Source organism: Lynx canadensis, chromosome F2, assembly GCF_007474595.2.
Source record: "Lynx canadensis isolate LIC74 chromosome F2, mLynCan4.pri.v2, whole genome shotgun sequence".
Classification (NCBI taxonomy): Eukaryota; Metazoa; Chordata; class Mammalia; order Carnivora; family Felidae; genus Lynx; species Lynx canadensis.
This window is the reverse complement of record NC_044320.2, coordinates 79451865-79476506: the sequence shown is the minus strand read 5'-3', so window position 1 is coordinate 79476506 and position 24642 is coordinate 79451865.

Here is a 24642-nt window from a genome sequence, read left to right as displayed (position 1 = left end):
TCTCTCTAGAAATGGTCTGCCTTGCATCATCCGTTCATGTCCTGTCCATCTTCTGTGTTAGAAATTTCTATCTTAGTTTCATTTTGTTTCAGAGATTTGTAAACCTTTCTGGTTTGTGAACTTGAAGTTGATTTTTAAAAAGCAGGCTTTCTGGAATATGGAAAAAGACTTGCCTGTGATAGAAAGTTCAAAGGAATTTTTTGTTCAATGATTAACACCAAGTACAAGACTCAAGGTATTCCTTTAGGATTCGGGGCCTTGATAAGTAATAAACAAAAGCAAAACTTAAGTACATCTGAAGAGGTACAGGAGAGCCTTATCATGGTGCGCGATTCACCTCCGGCCCTTCCCGTGACGTTGGATGTATTCAGAGAAGTGCAGAATCATTCAGCGCCTCCAGGCGGATCCGAAGGATACCGACTGGATATGAGGCCAATCTGCGGTTCTCAACTAATGCTACTGCAAGGAGAAAATAGAAAATGGTGCAACAGAGAATTCAGAACTGACTCTTCACCTCAAAGGAGTATATTTATTTTGAAAACGAGTCAGACGAATATCGTCTGAGATAGATTAGCTTTGTGTATTCACAGTTTCAGCCCATTTGTGTTAGACACAATGCCTTCTTATCGACTCTTCACTAAAGCTGGTTCTTATGACATCTAGGCCAATGAAGGTGATCAGCCACAAGAAAGGAGAAATATAGCCAGAAACAAATACTTCCTAGTATGATTGCCGGTGTAAAAAAGCCATTCTGAGTTCCAGAAAGGGAACAGAGTGAAGAGAAAGCCTTGGAACGTCTGTTGGTATAGGAAAGAAATGAGAAGGAGGGAGAGAGAAAAGGGTCAAAAAGAAAAAAAAATTTAGAGATTACGTGACTATCTCCTGGCCTGTTAACATCTGTGAAATGAAGACTGTAAGAATAGAGGAATTTTTTTTAAATTTCTCCAGATAAGGGAATAAATGGCCACAGAATTTCTGACTGGTCCGTCTACAATGGTAATTTAATTTAACGCTTTGTTTTTGTTTTTGTTTTTTTCTTCAGGATATTTTATTTAGCTTATGACATGTTCGTCTAAGTAAAAAGGGGATACAGGGAGACATATACATGGAAGATTCTCATATACAACCTTTGAGATCTCATACGAAATACCACCTTTGGATGAATTTGAGACAGTAATGCTAAGAGACCATTCTAAATACTGAAACCAGAATAAAAAGACCAAAAAGTCATTACAAATTATTTTAAAACACCATTACTGACTAAGTACCTCAAAAGGAAATGGTAAAGAATATTCTCTTTCCACATTCTTTTTATGCTAGAGGGTGAAAGGTAAAAGGAGAACAATTCTAGTATTACAATAACCTGTGTAATAATGGGGAAGCTCGATGGCTTTTCACTTAGTGAGGGCTTTGCTTTTGTTCCATTAATTAGCATAGGCTGTAAGAGTATTTAATAAAAGAGAGAGAGAGAGAGCGAGCAATTTTTTAATCATTTTTAGGTGATGTGATTCTGTGTGAGCTTCAGTCATTTTTATGGCCCATTCTGTTACGACACAGTGGAACATACAGTTATGTGAGAGTTTTTTAAATTTTATTTCTATTAAATCATAGAAAATAGTCCTTGTTTGTTCATGCCAAGCCTTCTGCCATATTTACAGTGAGAAAAATAAATTACAGTAGCATACAATAATTTAGGATTTGGGGTATTTAGTCACTTTAAACATATGGGATTATGGGATTCACGTTGCTTTTAAAACAATAAGCAAAACAAAACTATAATTGAACATGGTTTCATATCTCACCTACATTCTAAACTCTGTGAATATACTAACTGATAATGGTGTGGAATGAAAATGCAATGTTGGCAATTGGAGGAATATTTTGAATCTACTAATACAGTTTTAAGTACTGATTCAAAATGGTAAAAAACTGGTTCAAAATAGTGTGACTATCTCTGTAGAGAAAGAATAGATGGAATTATTTTGGCTTTCACTCTAGTAATTTTTATCCAATCCCTTATTTCTAATGGATTACATAAGGATTTGAATTCTTACCAACCATGTCAATTCCAGGACCCAGGTGGCTCATCTGAATGGACTAAACAATCTATGTGTCTTGTTTTCTTATGGCCATTTGCTAGAATCAGTTCTTAATCAAGATTTTAAGTTAAACTCTTACTTATGATCTGCATGCAAAATTTAGTATCCTGGGGAGGCTGGGCGGCTTAGTTGGATAAGCATCCAACTTCGGCTCAGGTCATGATCTCACAGTTCATGAGTTCGAGCCCCACATCGGGCTCTATGCTGACAACTTGGAGCCTGGAGCCTGCTTCGGATTCTGTGTCTCCTCCTCTGCCCATCCCCTGCTCATACTCTGTCTATCTCTCTCTCTCAAAAATAAATAAACATTAAAAAAATTTTTTTAAGTATCCTTAAATTAGTTGATAAAAAGTATTTTCCTTATCTGTAAAATAAAAGACTTGAACTCAATTGTTTATAAAATTCTTTATAGCTCTAAATGTCTACTAAAAGATGTGCTTCATTTATTCAAAAGGAGTTTTTTTTTTTCTTCTCTAAATTCAGTAGTCAGATTACCTAACTCATGTGAAATGATTTAAAACTACTAGCATCAGGAATTTATCAAAGGGATACAGGAGTGCTGATGCATAGGGGCACTTGTACCCCAATGTTTATAGCAGCACTTTCAACAATAGCCTAATTATGGAAAAAGCCTAAATGTCCATCAAGTGATGAATGGATAAAGAAGTTGTGGTTTATATATACAATGGAATACTACTTGACAACAAGAAAGAATGAAATCTGGCCTTTTGTAGTAACATGGATGGAACTGGAGAGTGTTATGCTATGTGAAATAAGTCATACAGAGAAAGACAGATACCATATGTTTTCACTCTTATGTGGATCCTGAGAAACTTAACAGAAGACCATGGGGAAGGAGAAGGAAAAAAAAAGTTAGAGAGGGAGGGAGCCAAACCATAAGAGACTCTTAAAAACTGAGAATAAACTGAGGGTTGATGGGGAGTGGGAGGGAGGGGAAAGTGGGTGATGGGCATCGAGGAGGGCACCTGTTGGGATGAGCATTGGGTGGGTGTTGTATGGAAACCAATTTGACAATAAATTTCATATTAAAAAAATAAAAAATAAACTACTAGCATCAAATCCATGACATGAATAATAGAGGATATTATTTCTAAAATGAATGATATAACTGAGCTATCATTAGGCTAATAATAGTGGGCCTATATATTTATACACTCAGGTAAGTATTCATTTATCCAATTATTTACCACTTATCTACTATAGGTCATCAACTATGTTAGATGTTGGGTTCTCAGATGAATCAAATGAACATGAATTTTTTGCCTTGAGAAGGCACTGAAAGATTTGAATTCAGATTTATGATTTATTTAATAAAATCATTACAATGATAACTGAGACATGATCATGATTTGTGTTATGAGGAAAATAGGATTTTCAAGTAAAACCTAGGGCCCAACAGAAGGCAGCAAGATTGATTATCTAAAATATTTTATTTTGTGGTGATAAGATGTTTAATTAAAGGATCCTCATTTAATAAAATCCCATCATAAATAATAATAAATATGCACTATTTTCTAGATTTTCTCCTTTTTGTATTTCTTTAAGTATGAATTTTAAACCTTATTTTTGTAGGACTCATTTTAATTATTGTATTGATTACAAATGAAGACTAATAATCTTCCTGTAAAGTATTTGTCTTTCTTATTTGAGAAAGAGTAATCACAAATGAGGGAGACGGGCAGAGGGAGAGAGAGAGAGAGAGAGAGAGCGAGAGAGAAAGAGAATCTTAAGTAGACTGCACACTTATCACAGAGCCCAAAACAAGGCTCGATGTGGGACACAACCCCATGACCCTGGGATTGTGGCCTGACCCAAAATCAAGAGTTGGATGCACAACAGACTGAGCCACCCAGGCATCCCTAAAGTATTTGTCTTTTGATTAGTTTTGAATTGCTTAAACCTTAAAGTTGTATTATATCAACTTAGGTTAAAATGATGGTTTCTTAAAATAAATCTGGATTTATTTTTTATTTATTCCTTCTATAACATTTCCTATTTTTATGTTGATCCCAAGTTTCTGACTTACATCTTTTCTCATCCACCCTGATCATACCGTATCACAGTCAGAGAAATTAAAAAATCAGCTCATTATCTCATAACTAAATTCTTTATGTTCTCTCCCATTAAATTATACCATTTTGAAAGTCTTAATTAAAATATGTTCTGTGTTATGGGAATGAAAGCTGCTGCAGCCACTCTGTAAAACAGTATGGAGGTTCCTCAAAAAACTAACAATAGAACAACCCTACGACCCAGCAATTGCACTACTAGGCATTTATCCATGGGATACAGGTGTGCTGTTTCGAAGGGACACATGCACCCCCATGTTTAGAGCAGCACTATCAACAATAGCTAAAGTATGCAAAGAGCCCCAATATCCATCAATGGATGAATGGATAAAGAAGATGTGGTATATATATACAATGGAGTATTACTTGGCAAGCAAAAAGAATGAAATCTTGCCATTTGCAACTATGTGGATGGAACTGGAGAGTATTATGCTCAGTGAAATTAGTCAGAGAAAGACAAATACCTTATGACTTCACTAATATGAGGACTTTAAGAGACAGAATAGATGAACACAAGAGAAGGGAAACAAAAATAATACAAAAACAGGGAGGGGGACAAAACATAAGAGACTCATAAACATGGAGAATAAACTGAGGGTTACTGGAGGGGTTGTGGGAGGGGGGATGGACTAAATGGGTAAACGGCACTAAGGAATCTACTCCTGAAATCATTGTCGCACTATGTGCTAACTAATTTGGATGTAAATTTAAAATTTTTTTAAATAAAAGGAAAAGAAAAAGAAAAGCTGGGGAAAAAATAAACTAAAATATATTCTGTGTTAATGTTTCATATTTTCAGATTGCTTTAAGCATTTTAAAGGGAAAGATTACTTCTAAACTTTCTTTGTTCAAATTAAAAATGCAAGTTTAGATATTCACTAAATTGTAAGTAATGAGTCATGAAAATATGTGAAATGAATAAATTCATTAAAAAAATCTAACGTTAGTGTTCTGGGTTCTTACTTAAAATATAGCGCAAAATCGATAGAGTTGCAGAAATTTCTCAAACATACATGTGATCTTGATAACTCATAGCAGGAAGGAAAGTTGTCTGACTTCAAACAAATTCCCAGTACTGGTTCCAAAGAGAAAGCCCAACAGAATTTGCTAATTATATTTCACTAGTATGAACATTATTTATTATTCATTCGTCTTATATATGCAGTCCATTCTAGATTTTATATGTTAATGAGTGACAGGAGAGAAGCTGACTTACACGTAAATTCAAAAGATGATGATACAAATAGCGTTTATATTTAAATTTGGAATGTCAAATGCACAGTAAATCTCCACTTATGATATAAAAACAATGAACACAGACACATAAAAACAACGGGCTGATTATTCGGGTTTTTAAATCATTTTTACTCCTCTTACAATGTTAGAACAACTCTTGATGCTTTTCCATATTGTGTATATATATTTTGTTCACTCAATATTGGTTTATCCAGTGACATATTACTGAGCTAATACTTCCACTTTTTTTGAGTGGTGCTTTTTTTAAAAGGTAAAGATGGGCGGGGTGCCTGGGTGGCTCAGTTGGTTAAGCGTCTGACTTCAGCTCAGGTCACGATCTCGCTGTTTGGGGGTTTGAGCCCTGCATTGGGCTCTGTGCTGATTGCTCAAAACCTGGAGCCTGCTTTAGATTCTGTGTCTGCCTCTCTCTCTGCCCCTCCCCTGCTCATGCTTTGTCTCTCTCTCTCAATAATAAATAAATGTTAAAAAAAAATTTTTTTTAAGGTAAAGATGGGCACTTTATTATAGGTCCGCATTTATAATATACTAAATAAGTAATATCTGTCTTAGAAAAGTCTATGTTTAGCAACCCAAATGTTGGCTTTAGAGTGACCAGGTCATTTAAAATTATTAATATAGATATTCTTTACTAATATTGATTGTTTCTACCAAATTACACTGCTTAAATTACGAACAGTTTTTTCTCAATACCCCACTCTGTGACGTTAGGTTCTTAGGAAAACACATCACTACGTCAGTAACCTTAGCCGTAGCTACAGTGCTGTCTACAATGAGAACTTGGCACTCCTTTTTGGGGTGCTTGGGAGGGTTACCTCAGACTAGGCACTCTTTTGCCATTCCCCGATGTGTCACAGAGCTGTAAGCCATAAAGAGCTTCTGTTCCACCTCACGTTACTTTTTTCACGGTGTGCAAAGGGGACAGGTTGATTTCATCCCAATATTGAACTTGGCTTTGATTAGCAATCTCTAGGCTGTCATCTTTTTTTCCCTGCCTACATGGGCCCAACGCCAACCCTTTATCCTCACGGTTAACAGTCATCTTTGAGGTCAACTATGTTTTAGTTAAAAGTCTTGAGTATTTCAAGCCTTTTAGAAGATGAGTTCACCTCTTCTCTGGCATTAATCATTTTAGGGCTATGATCAGATCTCTCAGCCTTCACCAGAATTTTCATCTGTTAATCTTACCTCAAAAAGTATTTTCATTTTTAAGATTTTTTTTACCTATTCTTGACTAGCCAGAAATATGTGTAAAGACTATTTCAATCTCAGATATACTAAGTTCCATAGACATAATAACACTTCTTATCTGGGGTGCCTGGGTGGCTCAGTTGGTTAAGCATCCGACTTTGGCTCAGGACATGATCTCACGGGTCCAGAGTTCAAGCCCTGCGTCGGGCTCTATGCTGACAGCTCAGAGCCTGGAGCCTGCTTTGGATTCTGTGTCTCCCTCTCTTTCTGCCACTCCCCCCATTAATGCTCTGTCTCTCTCTATCTAAAAAATAAATAAACATTAAAGACTTTTTTTTAAATAACACTTTTTATCTTGCTTGCAGTAATATCAAGATTGGTCTCTCTTCATGTTTTGTTTTGACTGGTTGCACCAGCACAATGAATTAATAATACATTAAGTCTTTGGGGGAAAAACATTTTATAGTATTTATCATAGTCATTAATAATTTGAATTGAGAAGCCTTTTCATTTTTACATCACTAGTTCCAGAGACAAGGATCAATCTCACTCAAAATGTTTAATTATATATCATATAATGGTTTATTTCTCAACTACAGATATAAATTTAAATGTACAGTTCGTCTTCTTTATGTCGACTATACAAATGGGAAATAACCTTCTTCTAGGAATGATGACCTAATGTTATACAACTCTTTTTCTTTATCCAGATGTTTTCTCTCTCTCTTATTCTTTAAGCTCCATGTAACACTATGCTGAAGAAAGACCAGATATGTTCATTTATACATTTATGCCTCATATGCACTTGTTCCCTTCTTTTTTTTTTTTTTTTTTTTTTTTTTTTTGCTATTTAGAGATAGGACACAAACAGAACAAGCACTCAATTCTCTTTGTTTTTTTTAAATTGTTTTTCAATGTTTATTTATTTTTGAGAGAAAGACTGAGCATGAGCAGGGGAGGGGCAGAGACAGAGACACAGAAACCGAAGAAGGGTCCAGGCTCCGAGCTGTCAGCACAGAGCCCGACGTGGGGCTCGATCCCACGAACCATGAGATCATGACCTGAGCTGAAGTTGGATGCTTAACCAATGGAGCCACCCAAGCACCCCTCAATTCTTTCTTATTGAATCCCTACTTACACCCCAAGACCAATGCTCCCCTTTCACGATGCAGAGCAGGTCTTCTAGGCTCCACTTACACCCCCAACTCTAATACGGTAAGACATCACGATATTCATTGGCAAATATCTTTTCCCATTCCCTTGGTTGTCCTTTAGTTTTGTTGATTGTTTCCTTTGCAGTGAGGTCCCAATAGTTCATTTTTGGATGGAACTGGTGAGTGTTATGCTAAGTGAAATAAGTCATACAGAGAAAGACGGATACCATATGTTTTCACTCTTATGTGGATCCTGAGAAACTTAACAGAAGACCATGGGGGAGGGGAAGGGGAAAAAAAAGAGTTAGAGAGGGAGGGAGGCAAACCATAAGAGACTCTTAAAAACTGAGAATAAACTGAGAGTTGATGCGGGGTGGGAGGGAGGGGAGGGTGGTTATGGGTATTGAGGAGGGCACCTGTTGGGATGAGCACTGGGTGTTGTATGGAAACCAATTTGACAATAAGTTTCATTTAAAAAAAATATCATGATACTCAATACACAAAAGTTCTTGCCCTTAGAAGATAATGGAATTTTATGTAAAAAGAAAAACAGCCCAAACCATATGTCATGGAACACAAGAAGCAGACATCAGTTAATTGTGTCTTTTAGGAAGCTACTTGCAGAGTTAGGATTAACAAGTAAGGTAAGACTTTTCACTGGAGTAAGGCAGTGAGGGGTCATATTCAAGGAAAGGCAGCCTGAGGTACTTCATGCCACCATCTGCCACTATGGTCCTGGTCTTTTCTCTTTTATGCCTCTATTTAATTGTAAAGCTGAATCAATGGATGGCTTTCATTTCATATGCTGCAGAACTAGATATGCTTTCTACCATCCTAAACCTTTCAGTGATTTCTTACAGGATTAAAACATCTTCATAATGAAAATTTCTATATATCTAGGGAACAGAATGTCCCTAATTGTATAAATAGGTAGATTTGCCCTCGTTCTGTCCTTAATATAGATGAACAGATGACCACTGTCTCCTCTATGTTAATACTTTTTTCCCTAGAGATAGTTAATAGGACAACTTTCTTAGACTCACTTAGACAACTTTCTTAGAGTAATCCCGATTATTTTACCTTTCCCTTGTGTTTTACAAGAGTCATACACTCATACCTCATTTCCCTAATTCCTAAATCACTTTTATTGTTCTCTTTTAGAACATTTCTTCCAACTCAATTCTTGAAAGGTGTAAAAATGGAGCCAATAAAACTGGATTAGGATGATAATAAAAAGTGGAAACGATAGGCTAAAGGATGGAAAAATGTAGGACATCCAACACTCCACTGAATATTCTCTCTGCCAAGTTCTTCATTAGCCTCGTGTTAAATGATTTTTTTTTACATGTTTCAGAGGTTTCCGTGTCAGCAAACAGTAAAGGCGGAAACACAAGTAGAGAGTTACACTCATCAAATTGTGAAACAATCTTAGATTCATTGAATTGCTTATAGTGTCTTCTGTATAGTTTTTAAAATATTTACTTTGAAAGAGAGAGAGTGAGTGTGGGAGAGAAGCAGAGAGAGAGGGAGAGATAGGATCCAAAAGCAGGCTTTGTATTTTCAAAATTTTTTTTTTTTAATGTTTGTTTATTTTTGAGAGAGAGAGAGAGAGAGACAGAGCGTGAGCAGGGGAGGGGCAGAGAGAGAGAGGGAGACACAGAATCCGAAGCAGGCTCCAGGCTCCGAGCTGTTAGCACAGAGCTAGATGTGGGGCTCAAACTCACAAGTGGTGAGGTCATGACCTGAGCCAAAGTCAGACACTTAACAAGACTGAGCCACCCAGGCGCCCCCAGGCTTCCCATTTTCAGTGCAGAGCCCTAGGCAGCGCTGAATCCCATGAACGGTGAGATCATGACCTGAGCCGAAATCAAGAGTCAGACTCTTCACTGAATGAGCCACCCACGTGCCCTGGTTACAGTAAATAAAGAGAAGTTATTATATAACATACATACACCTTACAGTTTTTATTTACATATTTTAATAAGCAAGAGTATAATTGTATCATTTACTTCCTCATCTAGAGGCAAAACTTACCTGCATTGTTTCAGGTTCTTACACTAATTAGGCCGTGTGCCAAGAAATGTCTTGTTTGCTTATTGTATTGTTACTATACCTTGTGTAGTTTGGGATGTGAACAGAATGATCATTTTTGAAAGAATGTGAATAAACCTAAGCATGTTTACTGCAACTGAATACCTTTTTGTTTCAACCATATCTGTTGGCCTCTATAAAATCTACAGATTTTTATTTATATATAAATGCACATAAATTAAATATCTATAAATTACTGTTTTATAAATTTATATATATATATAAATTATGAGTATGTATTTATACATATAAATGTGTGGAACGATTATCACATGCCTTAAGTTCCATAACTTCACTTTTGTGAGCTTTCAAGGTGGGGCAATCGTTTTACCAATGTTAATTAATATGTCCTAAAGGGAAACATTTTGTCCTACGACCAAATATGATTGCTCTGTTTTGGACAAGTTACTAAGTAAAGGAATAACCAATGCTTTATGCAAGATTGTTTCTCAGAGATTCCATTATCTCTTAGAAAGTTATCAAGGGATGAAGTGCTTTTGTTTATGTGGGTTATATGTGTTGCTGTTTCTGGCAGAAGTTAAAAAAGAAAAATGTTTAAGAACAGTTATATATTAATTTATTTAAGATAGCAATATTGAACCCATTACATCATGTAAATAGTTTAAATAATTAAAAATGCTATACTTTGGCAGTTCAATATAAATATTATAAGAACAAAATATATAAATATTGCTAAAAACAATAATCATTTTCAAAACAATTGTGAGGTGAACGGTGGCATTGTTTTACAATTTTGTAAATTCTTACCGTATCGCATGAGGAGTATTCCGTTGGATTCTGAATTCAAGGTCTAAGCTGCGCTTTGGTTGAAGTATGTGAGGGAAATCTTGCCTCACGCGGGCATTTAATTAGAAGAGTGTGCTGTATTTAGTATCGTTTTCAGACACTTGTTGATATTCTTCTTTATTATACCCTGAAATTCAACAAGTAATTTTTACTTTTAACACGGATTTTTCAGCCACATCAATGAATTTGTTGTTTTTATTGTACCCAAATGCATCATTCTGATGCTATTTGAATAGATTTTTGATCACGTGTGATTCTGTGACATCATGCGGTGGTCATTTGGAAAACGTTGGTTGACCGAAGGGCATAGTTCAAACAAGAGCACGCTGCTGCACTTTATGATGTTAAAAAAAAAATCACTTTGGGGGCGCCTGGGTGGCGCAGTCGGTTAAGCGTCCGACTTCAGCCAGGTCACGATCTCGAGGTCCAGGGGTTCGAGCCCCGCATCAGGCTCTGGGCTGATGGCTCGGGGCCTGGAGCCTGTTTCCGATTCTGTGTCTCCCTCTCTCTCTGCCCCTCCCCCGTTCATGCTCCGTCTCTCTCTGTCCCAAAAATAAATAAACGTTGAAAAAAAAATTTTATAAAAAAAAAAAAAATCACTTTGTCATTACCAGTCTCATCAAAATGTCTTTGCATCTCCAAAAGCTGCCTAGGTGTTGCTAGATACAAGGTTTCCAAAATGTCAACCCTTCCTGGAGCGCTTGAATTTGGCAAAAACAAACCTGTCGGTGGCTTTTCTTCGTGGACTGGCTTCACTGTTTCCATTGTTGTGAAAATGTCTGCCGCGTATCCAAACCTGCCTAAAACTACTTCCTCCCTCAGTCATTCTTTCCAGGGAAGCACGGCGTTCCATGAAGAGAGCGATTAATTCAGCTCACAACCCGCAGGGTCCCAAGGCTGCTTTTCCTTAAGACACCCGTGAAGGGCTTTTTGTGCACTTGCCCCATCACACTGTATGTTAAAAACCCGGACGCAAGAGGGGAGAGTTACTAAAACTAATGCTTTTTACTCAAGTAGCAAGGATTTTAGATTTGTTTAGTGTTTACTTATTTTTGAGAGAGAAAGAGAGAGCAGAGGAGGGGCAGAGAGAGAGGGAGACAGAGAATGCGAAGCAGGCCCTGCACTGTCAGCACAGAGCCCGATGTGGGGCTCGAAGCCACCGGTGAGATCATGACCTGAGCTGAAGTCGGATGCTCAATCCACTGAGCCACCCAGGCGCCCACCTTTAAAAAAAAAAAAAAATTAAATGTTTATTTAGTTAGCAAGGATTTTTTTAAAGTGTAACTGCCTTTGTTCTTTTCTGTAAGCATGTGGCAGTGAGGGGATCACGAGTGTTAGTGATGTCTCGTGCCAATTCCTTAATTCATACTCATGAGCAGGCACTTTTAGCCACCATCATTCATGTAACATCAGTGTGTATGTTAACCCAGGGCAAAAGGCAAATAATATTCTATTATTATCAAAAAATACATAGGTTGTCCACTGACAGACCCTCAGAAACGGTCTCAGAGACTCTCCAGGACTATGAACCCCACTTTGGCAGCCACTGCCTTAGAGGAATGAGCGAAGAGAATTTTGAAATACAGAAGACAAGAAGCTAGAGAACAGAGGGGAAACGGTTTCCTCACACAGGTCCCTGGGTCAACTAACACTGCTGCCTCTGTGACAATCACGCCAATATCATAAGAGAGGATAAAAGGTTACTTGGGATTGTGTGGTAACTATTCCTTCTTGAAGGTAAGAACAATGTCAAAATTTTTTTTTCAAGACTCAAGATTTTTAAACGAAATCATTCAACCTGCATATCATAGAATTATGGAATTATAAATTCCTAGAATTTTCAAGCAAGAAGTGGTGTCAGGTAATCAGATACCTTGTATTTCAACACAACTCATTTTACAAAGGCTAAAATTAAGGTTCAGTGAAATACTCATTTGAATACCTTGTACCCTGTCAACGGCAGAACCAGGTCTATCACTCACTCCAATGTTTGGATTTCCCACTTCTTCTGCTGTTTACTGAGGTGAAAATTGTTTTTCTGCCGTATCGTTTAGTTATACTTTCACTTGATAGTAATGGAAAACTCAATTACGTGGACTTAAAACATTTTATTTTTCTTATAGAAGAAGGAATCCTAAGGTGGTCAGCCATTGGAGTTGTTTCAGGGGCTCAGTGACATCAGTTGGACGTCTCTGCGATGTTACTGGCTTTTCTTTCTTGGCTACAAGATGGCTGCTGTGAGTAAGCGATCATACACACTTTGCAGTCAGGATTAACGGGAAAACAAGAGGGCAGCACTAAAAGACTGGCGCTTATATCTCATCAAAGAACTATGAGTGGGAAGATGCATATAAAGCGTAGCAACTTCCAGTCCCTAGAGCACAGTCAGGGGAGAAGGCGAGATTTGGTGTGATGGGGACCCACCTAGGGTGTCTCTCTCTCTCTCTGCAACCACTTTTCTTTTTTTCCTGCCGATCCATTGCCTCAAAGGAGGTTGACCGCTTCTGCAAATCCTTAGGTGTGCCTGAAGGTCTCAGGGTATTTTATCCCCTTGTCTACAGTAGGTTCAGTGACCCAGGCAAAGCCACTCATAGAGCAATTCATTTGCAAGTGGGACTAGAATCAGCATTGGTATTTTCCCCAACTGTAATCAATACATGTCAAGGAACTTCTCTGAATCTTCGAAGGAAGGAATTTCCTCTGCTTTGTGGAACAATCTCATGAAAAAGACTCTCTCTATTGCTCTGCATATATCCAGATGAATTCATCAATCCTGGACTTGTCAGAGCCTAGGACTAAAATGTACTCAGAGGAGGCAGAGATAGGACAATTGCAAGAGAAATGGAGCAGGGACACTACAAATCCTTGCCTCTTCCCAGTCTTAAACTTGGACTTTATCAGTTTCATAAACTAATACATCTTTTTTATGTCTTAAACAATTTTTGATTTTCTATTACTTGTAGCTTAACACGAACCATCTAACACATTGACTGGCACAAGGAGGAACTAAAATGGATATGAATAATTCAAGTTTCTGTTCAATCCAAAAATGTTTGTGGAGAAACTATGGCATAAAGCGCTGTCTGGGAGGTACAGGGAATCACAAGATACTGATAGTTCTATGAAGATTTTATGTTAGTATGTAGATAAAAATATAAAAATTTTATATACACACTGAAAGAGCTGTCTCGGGGTCAAGAGTTTTTTATGAGGCAGAGTTTGTATCTGATCTTAACGTCTGGGCAGGATTTTGTCAGATATAGTTGTATGAGAGACGATGCGCGCTCTAGCTACAGAAAATAACATGATCAAAGACATGGGGATCCTACTATGTGGGAGCATAATTGTGAAATAGCCACTCTTCAGTTCTCTGTAAGTTCAGGGTATGCAGGACAGGTAGACTTGGAATTTACAATTAAAAGTAAAGCTCAGGTCATATTGTGTAGGGTACTGAATGCTGGTCCAAGCAGCACAAAGGACATTTAATAAGTCATGGAGAAGTCCTGGAAGTTCTTGATTAAGGGAATTACATTATCAGTCTTGACTTTAAAAGGCCACCCTGGCAATAATATGCTGGCTAGGCCGAACAAGGACTCACCAGGACTTTTTCAATAATTGGTAATAAGGGCCTGCATCTGTAAGGTGCTGTTGAAATGAAATGAATGCCACTATGGAGAAACTGGTAAACACTTCTGTCACACCATCTTAGGTCAGGATTACTTATTGAATTGTTTTTGAGCTGCAGGTAATGAAATAGACTCTGATTTATGAGAAGGGTTGATCGGATGGACATTTGGGTATCCCAGAGAATTAAAAAAACAAAACCAAAAACACAAAGATTCAAAATCATGCTTTAGCAATGACAAATACACACACAACTCTGGCACGGTGGGCATCCAGCATTCAGCTGTCCGGGGAGACATTGCCCATGTCTTCTGTTCGAATCATTCCCTTCGCGAATTTCACATTCTTCGTAGACTAAACCTGCCCTCCCTCATTGCATTTCACAGCCCTGTTGTATTGTGAATGAGTCAGTTCCTCCAAGATGCCATTTTATTTTATTTTATTTTATTTTATTTTATTTTATTATTTTATTTTTTTAACATTTATTCATTTTTGAAAGGCAGAGAGAGACAGAGTGCTAATGGGGAAGGGGCAGAGAGAGAGGGAGACACAGAATCTGAAACAGGCTCCAGGCTCTGAGCCGTCAGCACAGAGCCCGACGTGGGGCTCGAACCCACAGACCGTGAGATTATGACCTGAGCCGAAGTCGGACGCTCAACCGACTGAGCCACCCAGGGGCCCCTCGAAGATGCCATTTTAACAAAAATGTGGGGCTGGAAGGAGAGAAACATGGTGGTCCCATGAAAACAGTCCTGACAGCATACTTCCCTCTTAAGGTGGCGAGCCAGATGCTACTCAACTTTACTGTGGCCTCAACACAAAGTAATGCACCAGACAACAGATAATATGAAAATATTCTTCATTGGAAGACAGGTGCGAAGCAGACTGATCAAAGAAATGGTTTAATGTCAACTTATCCAAGGACAAAAACGTAGTTTTTTCCAAAAGGAAATGTATTTTTTGTTTTTTACTTTTCTCCTCATGTTTAAAACAGGATGATTTAAATATAAGCTTATATACTAACATAAATCACCATGCGATTCCCCATTTTTCAAAAAGGGCATTACTTGGCAAGAACTTTAGAGTAATGTAAATTTAGTCATTTCTGGAATAATCATAGACCAAACGAGAATCATGAATATTTGTATCACAACTTAGAAAATTCTATAAGTACATTCATAGAATTTGAAAGATGTAAGATTGGAAAATACTTCAGAGTTTCGATATCATTTTAGTAAAAAAAAATGTATTCATGTAACACATTGATATTGAATCTACATATTATGGAAAGGAATATTTCTAAAAAGTTCAAACAGCCCTTGACCTGAGGGCTCACCAGGGAGTTCCATTAAGGCCCTGAAACACAGTGTAAATCTGCTTATGCATTTTGAGGATCTATAGCACAAAGGATATTTTTTATTATTGCGGGCGTAAATCATGATCTTCAATCCCAACAGTTAATGGTGTCAATCCACATCATAGTCATTAGGGATTGCACAGTGTCCCTGGTAAATATATATGCTGGAGTCTTGACCATGTTTGCTATAACGACAAGCAATCCCAGAATATCAGTGTCTTATAACACACTATTTCTCTCTCTTTTTTTTTTTTTTTTTTTTTCACTCCAAGGCACAAACTAAAGGATTAAAAGCTTTCTGGGACATGATCTTATAATACTTGCAAGAGAGAGACTGAGTAGAGACACCCACTGTGTTTTAGAGTCTCTGTTTAGAACTGGAACTTTTACAAAACTACACAAAGCTGCATGGAAAAGTCTCAAAGACTTCAGGTGGGGGTGTATGCACTGCTTACTTAGAGGCACTGCAAAGGCTTAGACATGTCAGTCTATCATACAGACACATTAGAATTACTAGAAATAATCTCAATTCATCTAGTTGGTCATGAGGATATATTCCCTTTAGATACACAAAATAGACTCAACCCCCTCCCCCCCAAATAATTGCAGGCACTTTGGGCAAAGCCCTAAAATTCATGCCCTACATTATGGCCAAATCTGGCTTCTATTACTCCAAATGAGCAGAATACAGTATCTGTCTCCCCAAAACCAGTGTAATTGCAGAGGAGAAACATGATCAAAACTCCCACTCTAAGTGGAAAGGAATAGAAGGCACATATAGATATGTCCTGTCCCTCATATATAACAATTTTGAAGCATCATTTGGAAAATGCTATGAAGTCCTCGCACTTTGTCAATAAAGAGTATGTTTTGATCAAATACCGATTTTATTTGTTGGGCATAGTGACTCCAATTCACTGTATCCCCACGCCTGGTTCTGTCCCTGTGAGATCCTGCCTTTTTCATTTCCTTCTTGTCTACATCTAAAGAGGGTAACGGAGAAAACGCCACATGTTACAGCGAGAAACTTTATCAGCTAACGTGGGGGCCTGTGGAAAGTTAGGAACAAAGGTGATTATATGTATCAGTCACCCACAGGTATCAGCTCTTTTAGTCCAGGCTGGGGTGTGTATGTGTGTGTTTGATTACTGATAGCATCATAGCAAATTTTGAAATTGAGACATGTGAGTCCTCCACATAAAAACAAAAACAAAAACAAAAAACTTTTGAGCATTGTTTTTAGTTCAGCAAGCTTGCCAAATTCATTTTTCATTTAAAATTTTTTATTTATAGATTTATTTTTTAAACATATACAGTAAATCTATCTGCAATGACCACTGAATATGATTTTTTTGCTGGTCTTTTAGTGTGTGTCCTTTTCAGATTAAAGGCATTATATTTTATTACTAATTTGTTAAGGGATCTAATTTTCTAAAGAATAGGCATTGAATGTTATTAAACATTTTATTATATCTATTGAGATCAAATATAAATTGTGTCCTTTAATACTTTAATATAAGAATTATATAGAGGCACCTGGGTGGCTCAGTCAGTTAAGCATCCGACTCTTGATTTGGGCTCAGGTCATGATTTCATGGTTTGAGAGTTCCAGCCCTGCTTCAGCCTCTGCACTGACAGCACACAGCCTGCCTGGGATTCTCTCTCTCTTCCTCTCTCTTTGCCCCTCCCCCACTCATGCACAAGCACAAGCGCTCTCTCAAAATAAAGAAACATCAAAAGAATTATATTGACTAATTTTAAAATATTAGCACAAACGTCCATTCCTACACCACCACACTTTGGTTTTGATCGAGAAACACTGCTTAGGGGTGGCCTGGGTGGCTCAGTAGGTTAAGTGTCCAACTTCGGCTCAAGTCATGATCTCACAGTTCGTGAGTTCAAGCCCCACATCGGGCTCTTTGTTGACACCTCAGAGCCTGGAGACTGCTTTGGATTCTGTGTCTCTCCCTCTCTGCCCCTCCCCCACTCACAATCTGTCTCTCTATGTCTCTCAAAAAATAAATAAACATTAGAAACACTTTATACATTGGTAGTTTTTACTTTAATATTTTGTTTAAAATTGCAGCATTTCTGTTTAGAAGTGAGATGGGGCTATACTTTGCCTTTTCTTGCGATGCCCTTGTCATGTTTGGTGTAAAATATTATACTGATCTCATGCAAACAGTGGAACTGATCCTCTTTCTTCTAACCCATGGCAAATTTGGCAGAATATCAATCTTCCTTCCCCCCCTAATATTAGTAAATACAAATGGGCAGAGCACGTACTTTCAAGATATGAGATTGTTTATGTCTTAAAAATATAATTTTTGCCTTTGAGAATTAATCGTCTGAAATCTGGCCTAAATGTTTTCTCAAATTTTGTGTTTAGCAAGCAAGAAAAAATAGGACAACATCAATGACCATTTAACTGACTGAAATTGACCACAGTAGTAGTGACGTTTAGCCACACTGTGAAAGAAGTAGGTATTAACTGGTCATGGAGGGCGTGTGGGAGAAGCAGAAAGCAGCTTCACAAACACCCCCAGCCTCCCACCCTGGGCCGTGAGAACCCAGGCAGGGCTGAAGAGCAAAGGCCTCTCTGGGAGAACAGAGACAGTAGGGGCTGGATCATGCAGGGGTTGTAGGTCGTGTTAAGAACTTGGGACTTTATCCCAACATCATTGGAGGGCCAGCACACACTTGCAGAGGAATCTTCTGGAAGCATAGCCAAACCTGCCACTCCTCTCTATAAGCACTTCTGATATTTATCCCCTCAAAACAAATTCCAGATTTCTTTTTCCAAGTTTATTTTGTGTATTTTTGAGAGAGAGAGAAAACGAGAGGGGGGAGGGGCAGGGAGAGAGGGGGGAGGGGCAGAGAGAGAGGGGGACAGAATCCTAAGCAGGTTCTGTGCTGTCAGCGCAGAGCCCGATGTGGGGTTCCATCCCTCAGAGCGTGAGATCAGGACCTGAGCCAAAACCAAGAGTTGGATTCTTAATCTGCTGAGCCACCCAGGGGCCCCAAATCCAAGTTTCTTAACCATGTGGTCAAGTTCCTTTATGATCAGGGACTCACATGCACTTTCAGACGTTTCTCCCAGTCCTTTTCTGTACGTCTCTTACCTAAGCCAACGTACACGTCCCGTGCTGCAAACGCTACCCCGCAGCGTCCTTTCCCATCCCCCGTTTTCTCTATTTCCTCTGCCTACAACGTCCTGCATCTTTCTCTGCCTTTTCTGCCTCTGGCAGAGACCTATCCACAGACCATGACCTAATTCTCAGGAGTTCTAAGGCTCCAAGGAATCTTCCCAAACCCTCGGCAAACATCCGAGGTCTCTTTAGGGCTCGGAACCTGCCCACAGCTCACCTCTCTGGGTGTGCGTACCACACTCCGCCTTGTGCTGTAGTTATGTGGAGATTTGTCTTCTCTCCTCTACTCGATGAAAAAAAGAAAGAAGGGAAGGAAAAATAAGGCAGCACTAACGACCATTAAACAGGCTGAAACTGACTGAGCTACTAATTATTCAGGATCATACATCTTGTTTCTAACAGTGTTCGTAACAAGTCATTGCCAGGCGACAGCTGTGCAGCGGCATGTGTGACAACTAGCTCCTTTTAAAAGGAGCATACGGTCTGGCTCAGCTTAGCCTGTGTGGGAAGGAGCTATATGTCTGCCAGTGGCGTGGCTGAGATCGGGCTGGACCTCCTAGTACATTGAATACATCGGTGCTCGCAGACGACTTTAAGGGGGTGTAAAGACCTGTTTCTCATCTATATGCACTCATCGTAGAGAAGCACTTCTAACTTGATCGCTGGAAGTCTACATGGGACGCTATCACCGCAGGAGGCTGTATCTGGGAATAATAAATAACTGCCATGGCAACGTCATCCTCATACAATGGCTGCAATGAGATTGACAGTAGGAAGCGGGGGAAAGACTGCCAAACGTTTTCTGGCATTACAACATATATATAAATATTGAGGGAGGCGATGGTTTTCCAAAACCAACTTACTTTTTCTTATTGAAAGGACCTCATGGTTATTGGAGGCATATAGCACTCAGGCATGTGTGAACATCTGTGTCTTTTTCTGTTATTTAGAGTACTAACGTTAGGAGATACGCGCACCTGGACACATTCATTGCTAAGGAGTTTCCAGATCCTGCATTTTCTCGCTTAATAGTTGGGGAAACTAACATACTGCTTGCAATTTCCGTAAATGATGAGCAAATTCCTTTGTGAACTGAGCCCACATGGAAAAATTATAAAGACAAGCAAGCACTTTAAAAACCATGAAGGACATCAACGTATCTTACCAGTGAACCTGCTTGCAGACCGGAATCCCAGGGTCGAATCGTGTTCGGACACCTCTACCAAAACACAGATCGCCACCCTTGCCATTTCTGTTGATTTCACAATAGTTTAAAATTGAAAATACGCTGCCCCAACTTTGTAGAGAAGTCTGCTTGTGAAAAACCCTGTTTGTTTATTGCGGCAAAAATGAGAAAGGAAGATCGGGAATAAGTATTTTTAAAAAGGAATTTACTCTTACCTGGTTTCAACAAGTTGTTGGATATAATAATTTAGTTGCTGTTTATTTTATAATTCTGTATCTATTCAACATATTAATCTTACACTTATATGTGCTAGGTACTGTTCTTGTTGTTTTTTTTTTTTTTTTAATAAAACGTTCACACACATAAACACACGACAACCTTGATAATCCTTTGTCGAAGAATTATATGGAATACAAGAATAAAGCTAACATATCCGCTACAAGTGTCATAGTCATGGCTATGGCATGTATGGTTTCTACCTTCTACAGAAACTGATGTGCTACAGCATAAAAATCTACATTTATATCTATGTCTATCATCTATTTGTTAACCACATGAATCACCTTCCAAGAGAATACACAACCTCAACACAGCATACCAAATTTTATATGCCAAGAAAATATTTCCCTTCAATAAACATCCTAAAGAAGTATCTTGAAGAAAAGCACTCTGAAATGAAAGGATTTATGAATAATAATTAGTAACTTACTTGAATATTATGAGAAGGCAGTCTATTCATTTATACGAATTTACATCAAAGAGAGACAATAAATGAATTTGAATATTCAATTGAGAAAAATGTTATAGTAGACAAAGTAATTTTAGTTATGCAATGTGTGACATTATTAAGCATATTCAAGCAGTAAGTCTTTGAACCCAGATAGAAAAGTATTGTTTCTCCTCTGAATGAACATGTCAAACATGTCTTTGTAATTTTATGAAGAGTATTAAAATTAACAAAGTCATAAAAAGAACATCTTTAGGGTCGCCTGGGTGGCTCGGTCGGTTAAACATCGGACTTCGGCTCAGGTCATGATCTCACCGTTTGAGAGTTTGAGCCCTGCATGGGCTCTCTGCTGTCGGCACAGAGCCCGCTTCAAATCCTCTGTCTCCCCCCTCTCTCTTTCTCTCTCAAAAATAAATAAACCTTAAAAATTTTTTAGAAAGAACTTTTATAGTTGAAATTCTTAAGCTTCCTCTCTTCCAGGAATAGAATTATATGAATCATCATGTGTATTAAAGTAAAAAGCGTCGACTTCCATGAAGAAGGTTTGGCAGCTGATTTGAGAGGCCACCACCTATATGTTTCCACTGAGACAAATACATCTTATATAAAACAACTTCAAAGATATTGAAATCTGTAGTAGCCTAGCAACAATAAAATAGAGTATAGTATTTACAGAAGAAAATAATTTTTTTCTGTGTAATTCTCTGGTAATGGCAGATATAGGGCAAAGGAAATTAGGTGTCATATAATGATCTTTTGAAGAAATGTTAAAACAGGTTGGATTTATTATAACATAAAATGTGAGTTGTGAGACTATAGTGAATCGAGTTGTTTTAACTACATCTCATTATTATCATCTTTTTTTATTTAAAATTTTTCGATTATTAGGAATTTGCATCGTTACCAATAGTTGTGGCAGCGGACATAATTTAGTCACTTGAATCCAACTGACTGCTTAAGTTACCCTCATTGGAGTTGCATAACACTTACGTACCTAGACATCGTTCACCATCCTAACTTACTACAGTCTTGAGCAAACACAATGTTGCTAAGTGTAATCTAAATTTATTACAGAATAAGTTAAATATTGATGGATGAAGACTAAGTAAAATATGAGAATATGTTATGTTAGAACACATGTTAAAAAATACGGTCTTTTTATATGTTACACATAAAAGAATGTGAGAATTGGATGGAAGCATAAATATCAGTTCACCAAACATCCTTGGGTCAGAGACCAGAGATGCGACCTATGTAGGTGGTAAATCAGTTGTTCAGGAAATTAAAATACCCTACACTGAATAAAACTTTCAAGTCTAGTGGCTTATTACACTTTGTTTCTATCACCGGTCTTTACCTTATATAGAATAGAATATTTATCATCAGCATGAATATAGAAATACTATCCAAGTGGGGCGCCTGGGTGGCTCCATCAGTTAAGCATCCGGCTTGGGCTCAAGTCATGATCTTGTGCTTCGTGAGGTCGAGCCCCGCAAACCTGGAGCCTCCTTCAGATTCTGTGGCTCCCTCTCTCTCTGGCCCTCCCCCGCTCACGCTCTCTCTCTCACAAAAACAAATAAACATTAACACAGTGTTTTTTAATAATAATGAAAATCAATCAATACCGTGGAGCTATTTCTGGAGAGCGTATTGTAAGCCCTGGCAACGCGAATGGGGTCATTGGCGAAACGACATTGGTGTTCTGGTCTCAAGGCTGTGGAAGGCGACAGCACTGTGAGCTCCAGGGACCCACGACCTCCCAGGAGCCAGGCAGGGAACAGATACACCGGGTTGCCTGGCAGTCGTTGAAACCGCACACCTTCCCTGCGTGCTTCCACGTAAACGCCAGATGCGTGTTGGTCTGTCGGGGGGCTCCTTGTGGTCTCCTCCCGGGCTCTAACATCCTTTGATGTTTGTGTCTGGTGCACTGAAATAAAGACCAAGGGCAGTTGGCCGCGGCTGCTTTGCCGGTGTCGGAGGCAGCCCTGCACGTCCGCCCAGTCGAAGAAGAGCCTGAGGACCTTGTCTTCAGTGCACGGCTACGAAGTGCTACACAAGGTACACAATTCAGCTGTTCTCACACGAGGTTACGAGTACAGGTTCTTACACGCAAACCAAGGCTATACATTTCAAAAAAAATCTGTTCAGAAACAGACGCATCAACTGCGATTAAGGTAAGGATGTCATTCTTTGTTTAATGTAACAATTCACTTCTCAAGTGAATTTTGTAATAATCACTACTATCCACTCGATAGAACACACTGCTAAGAAGAATTTACAGACAAAATTATAATACGATTTGGTTCAACTGCTGCTGTCATCAGTGAGAGTATCTGATGTCAGACTCCCTGTATATGCTTAAATAGCTATAAAACTGCAAACAAAATATGAAGGAATCTATTTCAGGTATTAGGTAAACAGCCATTAGAGAGTTACATCCCCCAGAGAAGAGAAATTCACAAACACCAAATAAACTCTGGCTCTTTGCCTGGGGATAATGTCACATTGCAAAGGCAGAGATTAGTATGCAGCGTCCAAAGCGGTTCGACCTGGGGGCAGAACCAATTTTGTGGCCTGTGACCTGTGCAACTGTACTGGCCTCATCCCCCAAAAGGCCCCACTTTTGCCTTAATCCTCTGCTTGTGTCACCTTGAAATTCTTAATACGTTTGTCTTCGAATTTGTGTCTTGTAACTCAAGTCCCATGGGACAATATACCAGGCATGTGAGCATATGTTCTTGCTGTCTCGGTCACATACAGTGTGCGACGCCCCACGGACACACAGTTCTGGCTGGCTCGTGGTGCGGGGGGTTCAGTGACGAAGCAAGCACAAAATGAGCACATCCGATCTATGACTAAGATGACCCAAGAAGTTGTGTTTTCTGTTCCAATAAAAGCTACCTCAGGGGCGCCTGGGTGGCTCAGGTTGTTGAGCATCCGACTTCGGCTCTGGTCATGATCTCGCAGTTCTCAGGTTCAAGCCCCACATGGGGCTCTGTGCTGACAGCTCAGAGCCTGGAGCCTGCTTCCGTTTCTGTGTCTCCCTCTCTCTCTGCCCCTCTCCCACTCACGCTCTGTCTCTCTCAAAAATAAATAAAACACTTAAAAATAAAACCTACTTCAAACACGAAAGCCAGGAATGTTCTACCATATCTTTTCTTTTCCATGTTATTTCCATGTATTAACCAAGCACTTACGGTAAAAATTGATGACACAGAAAAACCAGTCAACCCATACTTTCCTTTCAGTCCTTTCTAATGAATCAGCAAGCCGAAGGAGATCAAGTGAAGTTGAAAGTAATCTTTGGATTTGGTAATAGGGATATCGTGGATGAAGGAGACAGTGACGTCAGAACAATGCGGTATGCTGGATGGGTCCCCCGTACTTGTCAGTGGGCCTTTAAATCTGCATTCTGTCTGTGATAGGACTGCCATTACTGACATCTCTTCAATAGGACCCTTCCATCCAGACAAATGAAATAAAAGCAGCTGATGAAGATTAATTGTGACATGTTCAGATAGGTGACTGATGAGAGACAGACAGAGATGATACGTAGAAAATAAAGAAAACAGCAAAAGAGATGGCCGAGAGAAGAATGGAGATACATCTCCAAGTAGACTGCTCCCAGAAAAATAATTGCAATCATAATGAGAATCCCCAAAAACCTTTGGTTAAACTGGAAATGCTGGAAAAGACATTTATGTTTTATGCTTTATAATGTCCATAATACTACACGGCGGGGATCCGAGGAATGAACATATGTGTGAAGGTGAGAGATTATGCATTCTATATGAAAATATGTGTATCGTTGGGGCACCTGGGTGGCTCAGTCGGTTAAGTGTCCAACTTCAGCTCTGGTCATGATCTCGCAGTTGGTGAGTTCGAGTCCTGTGTTGGGCTCTGTGCCAACAGC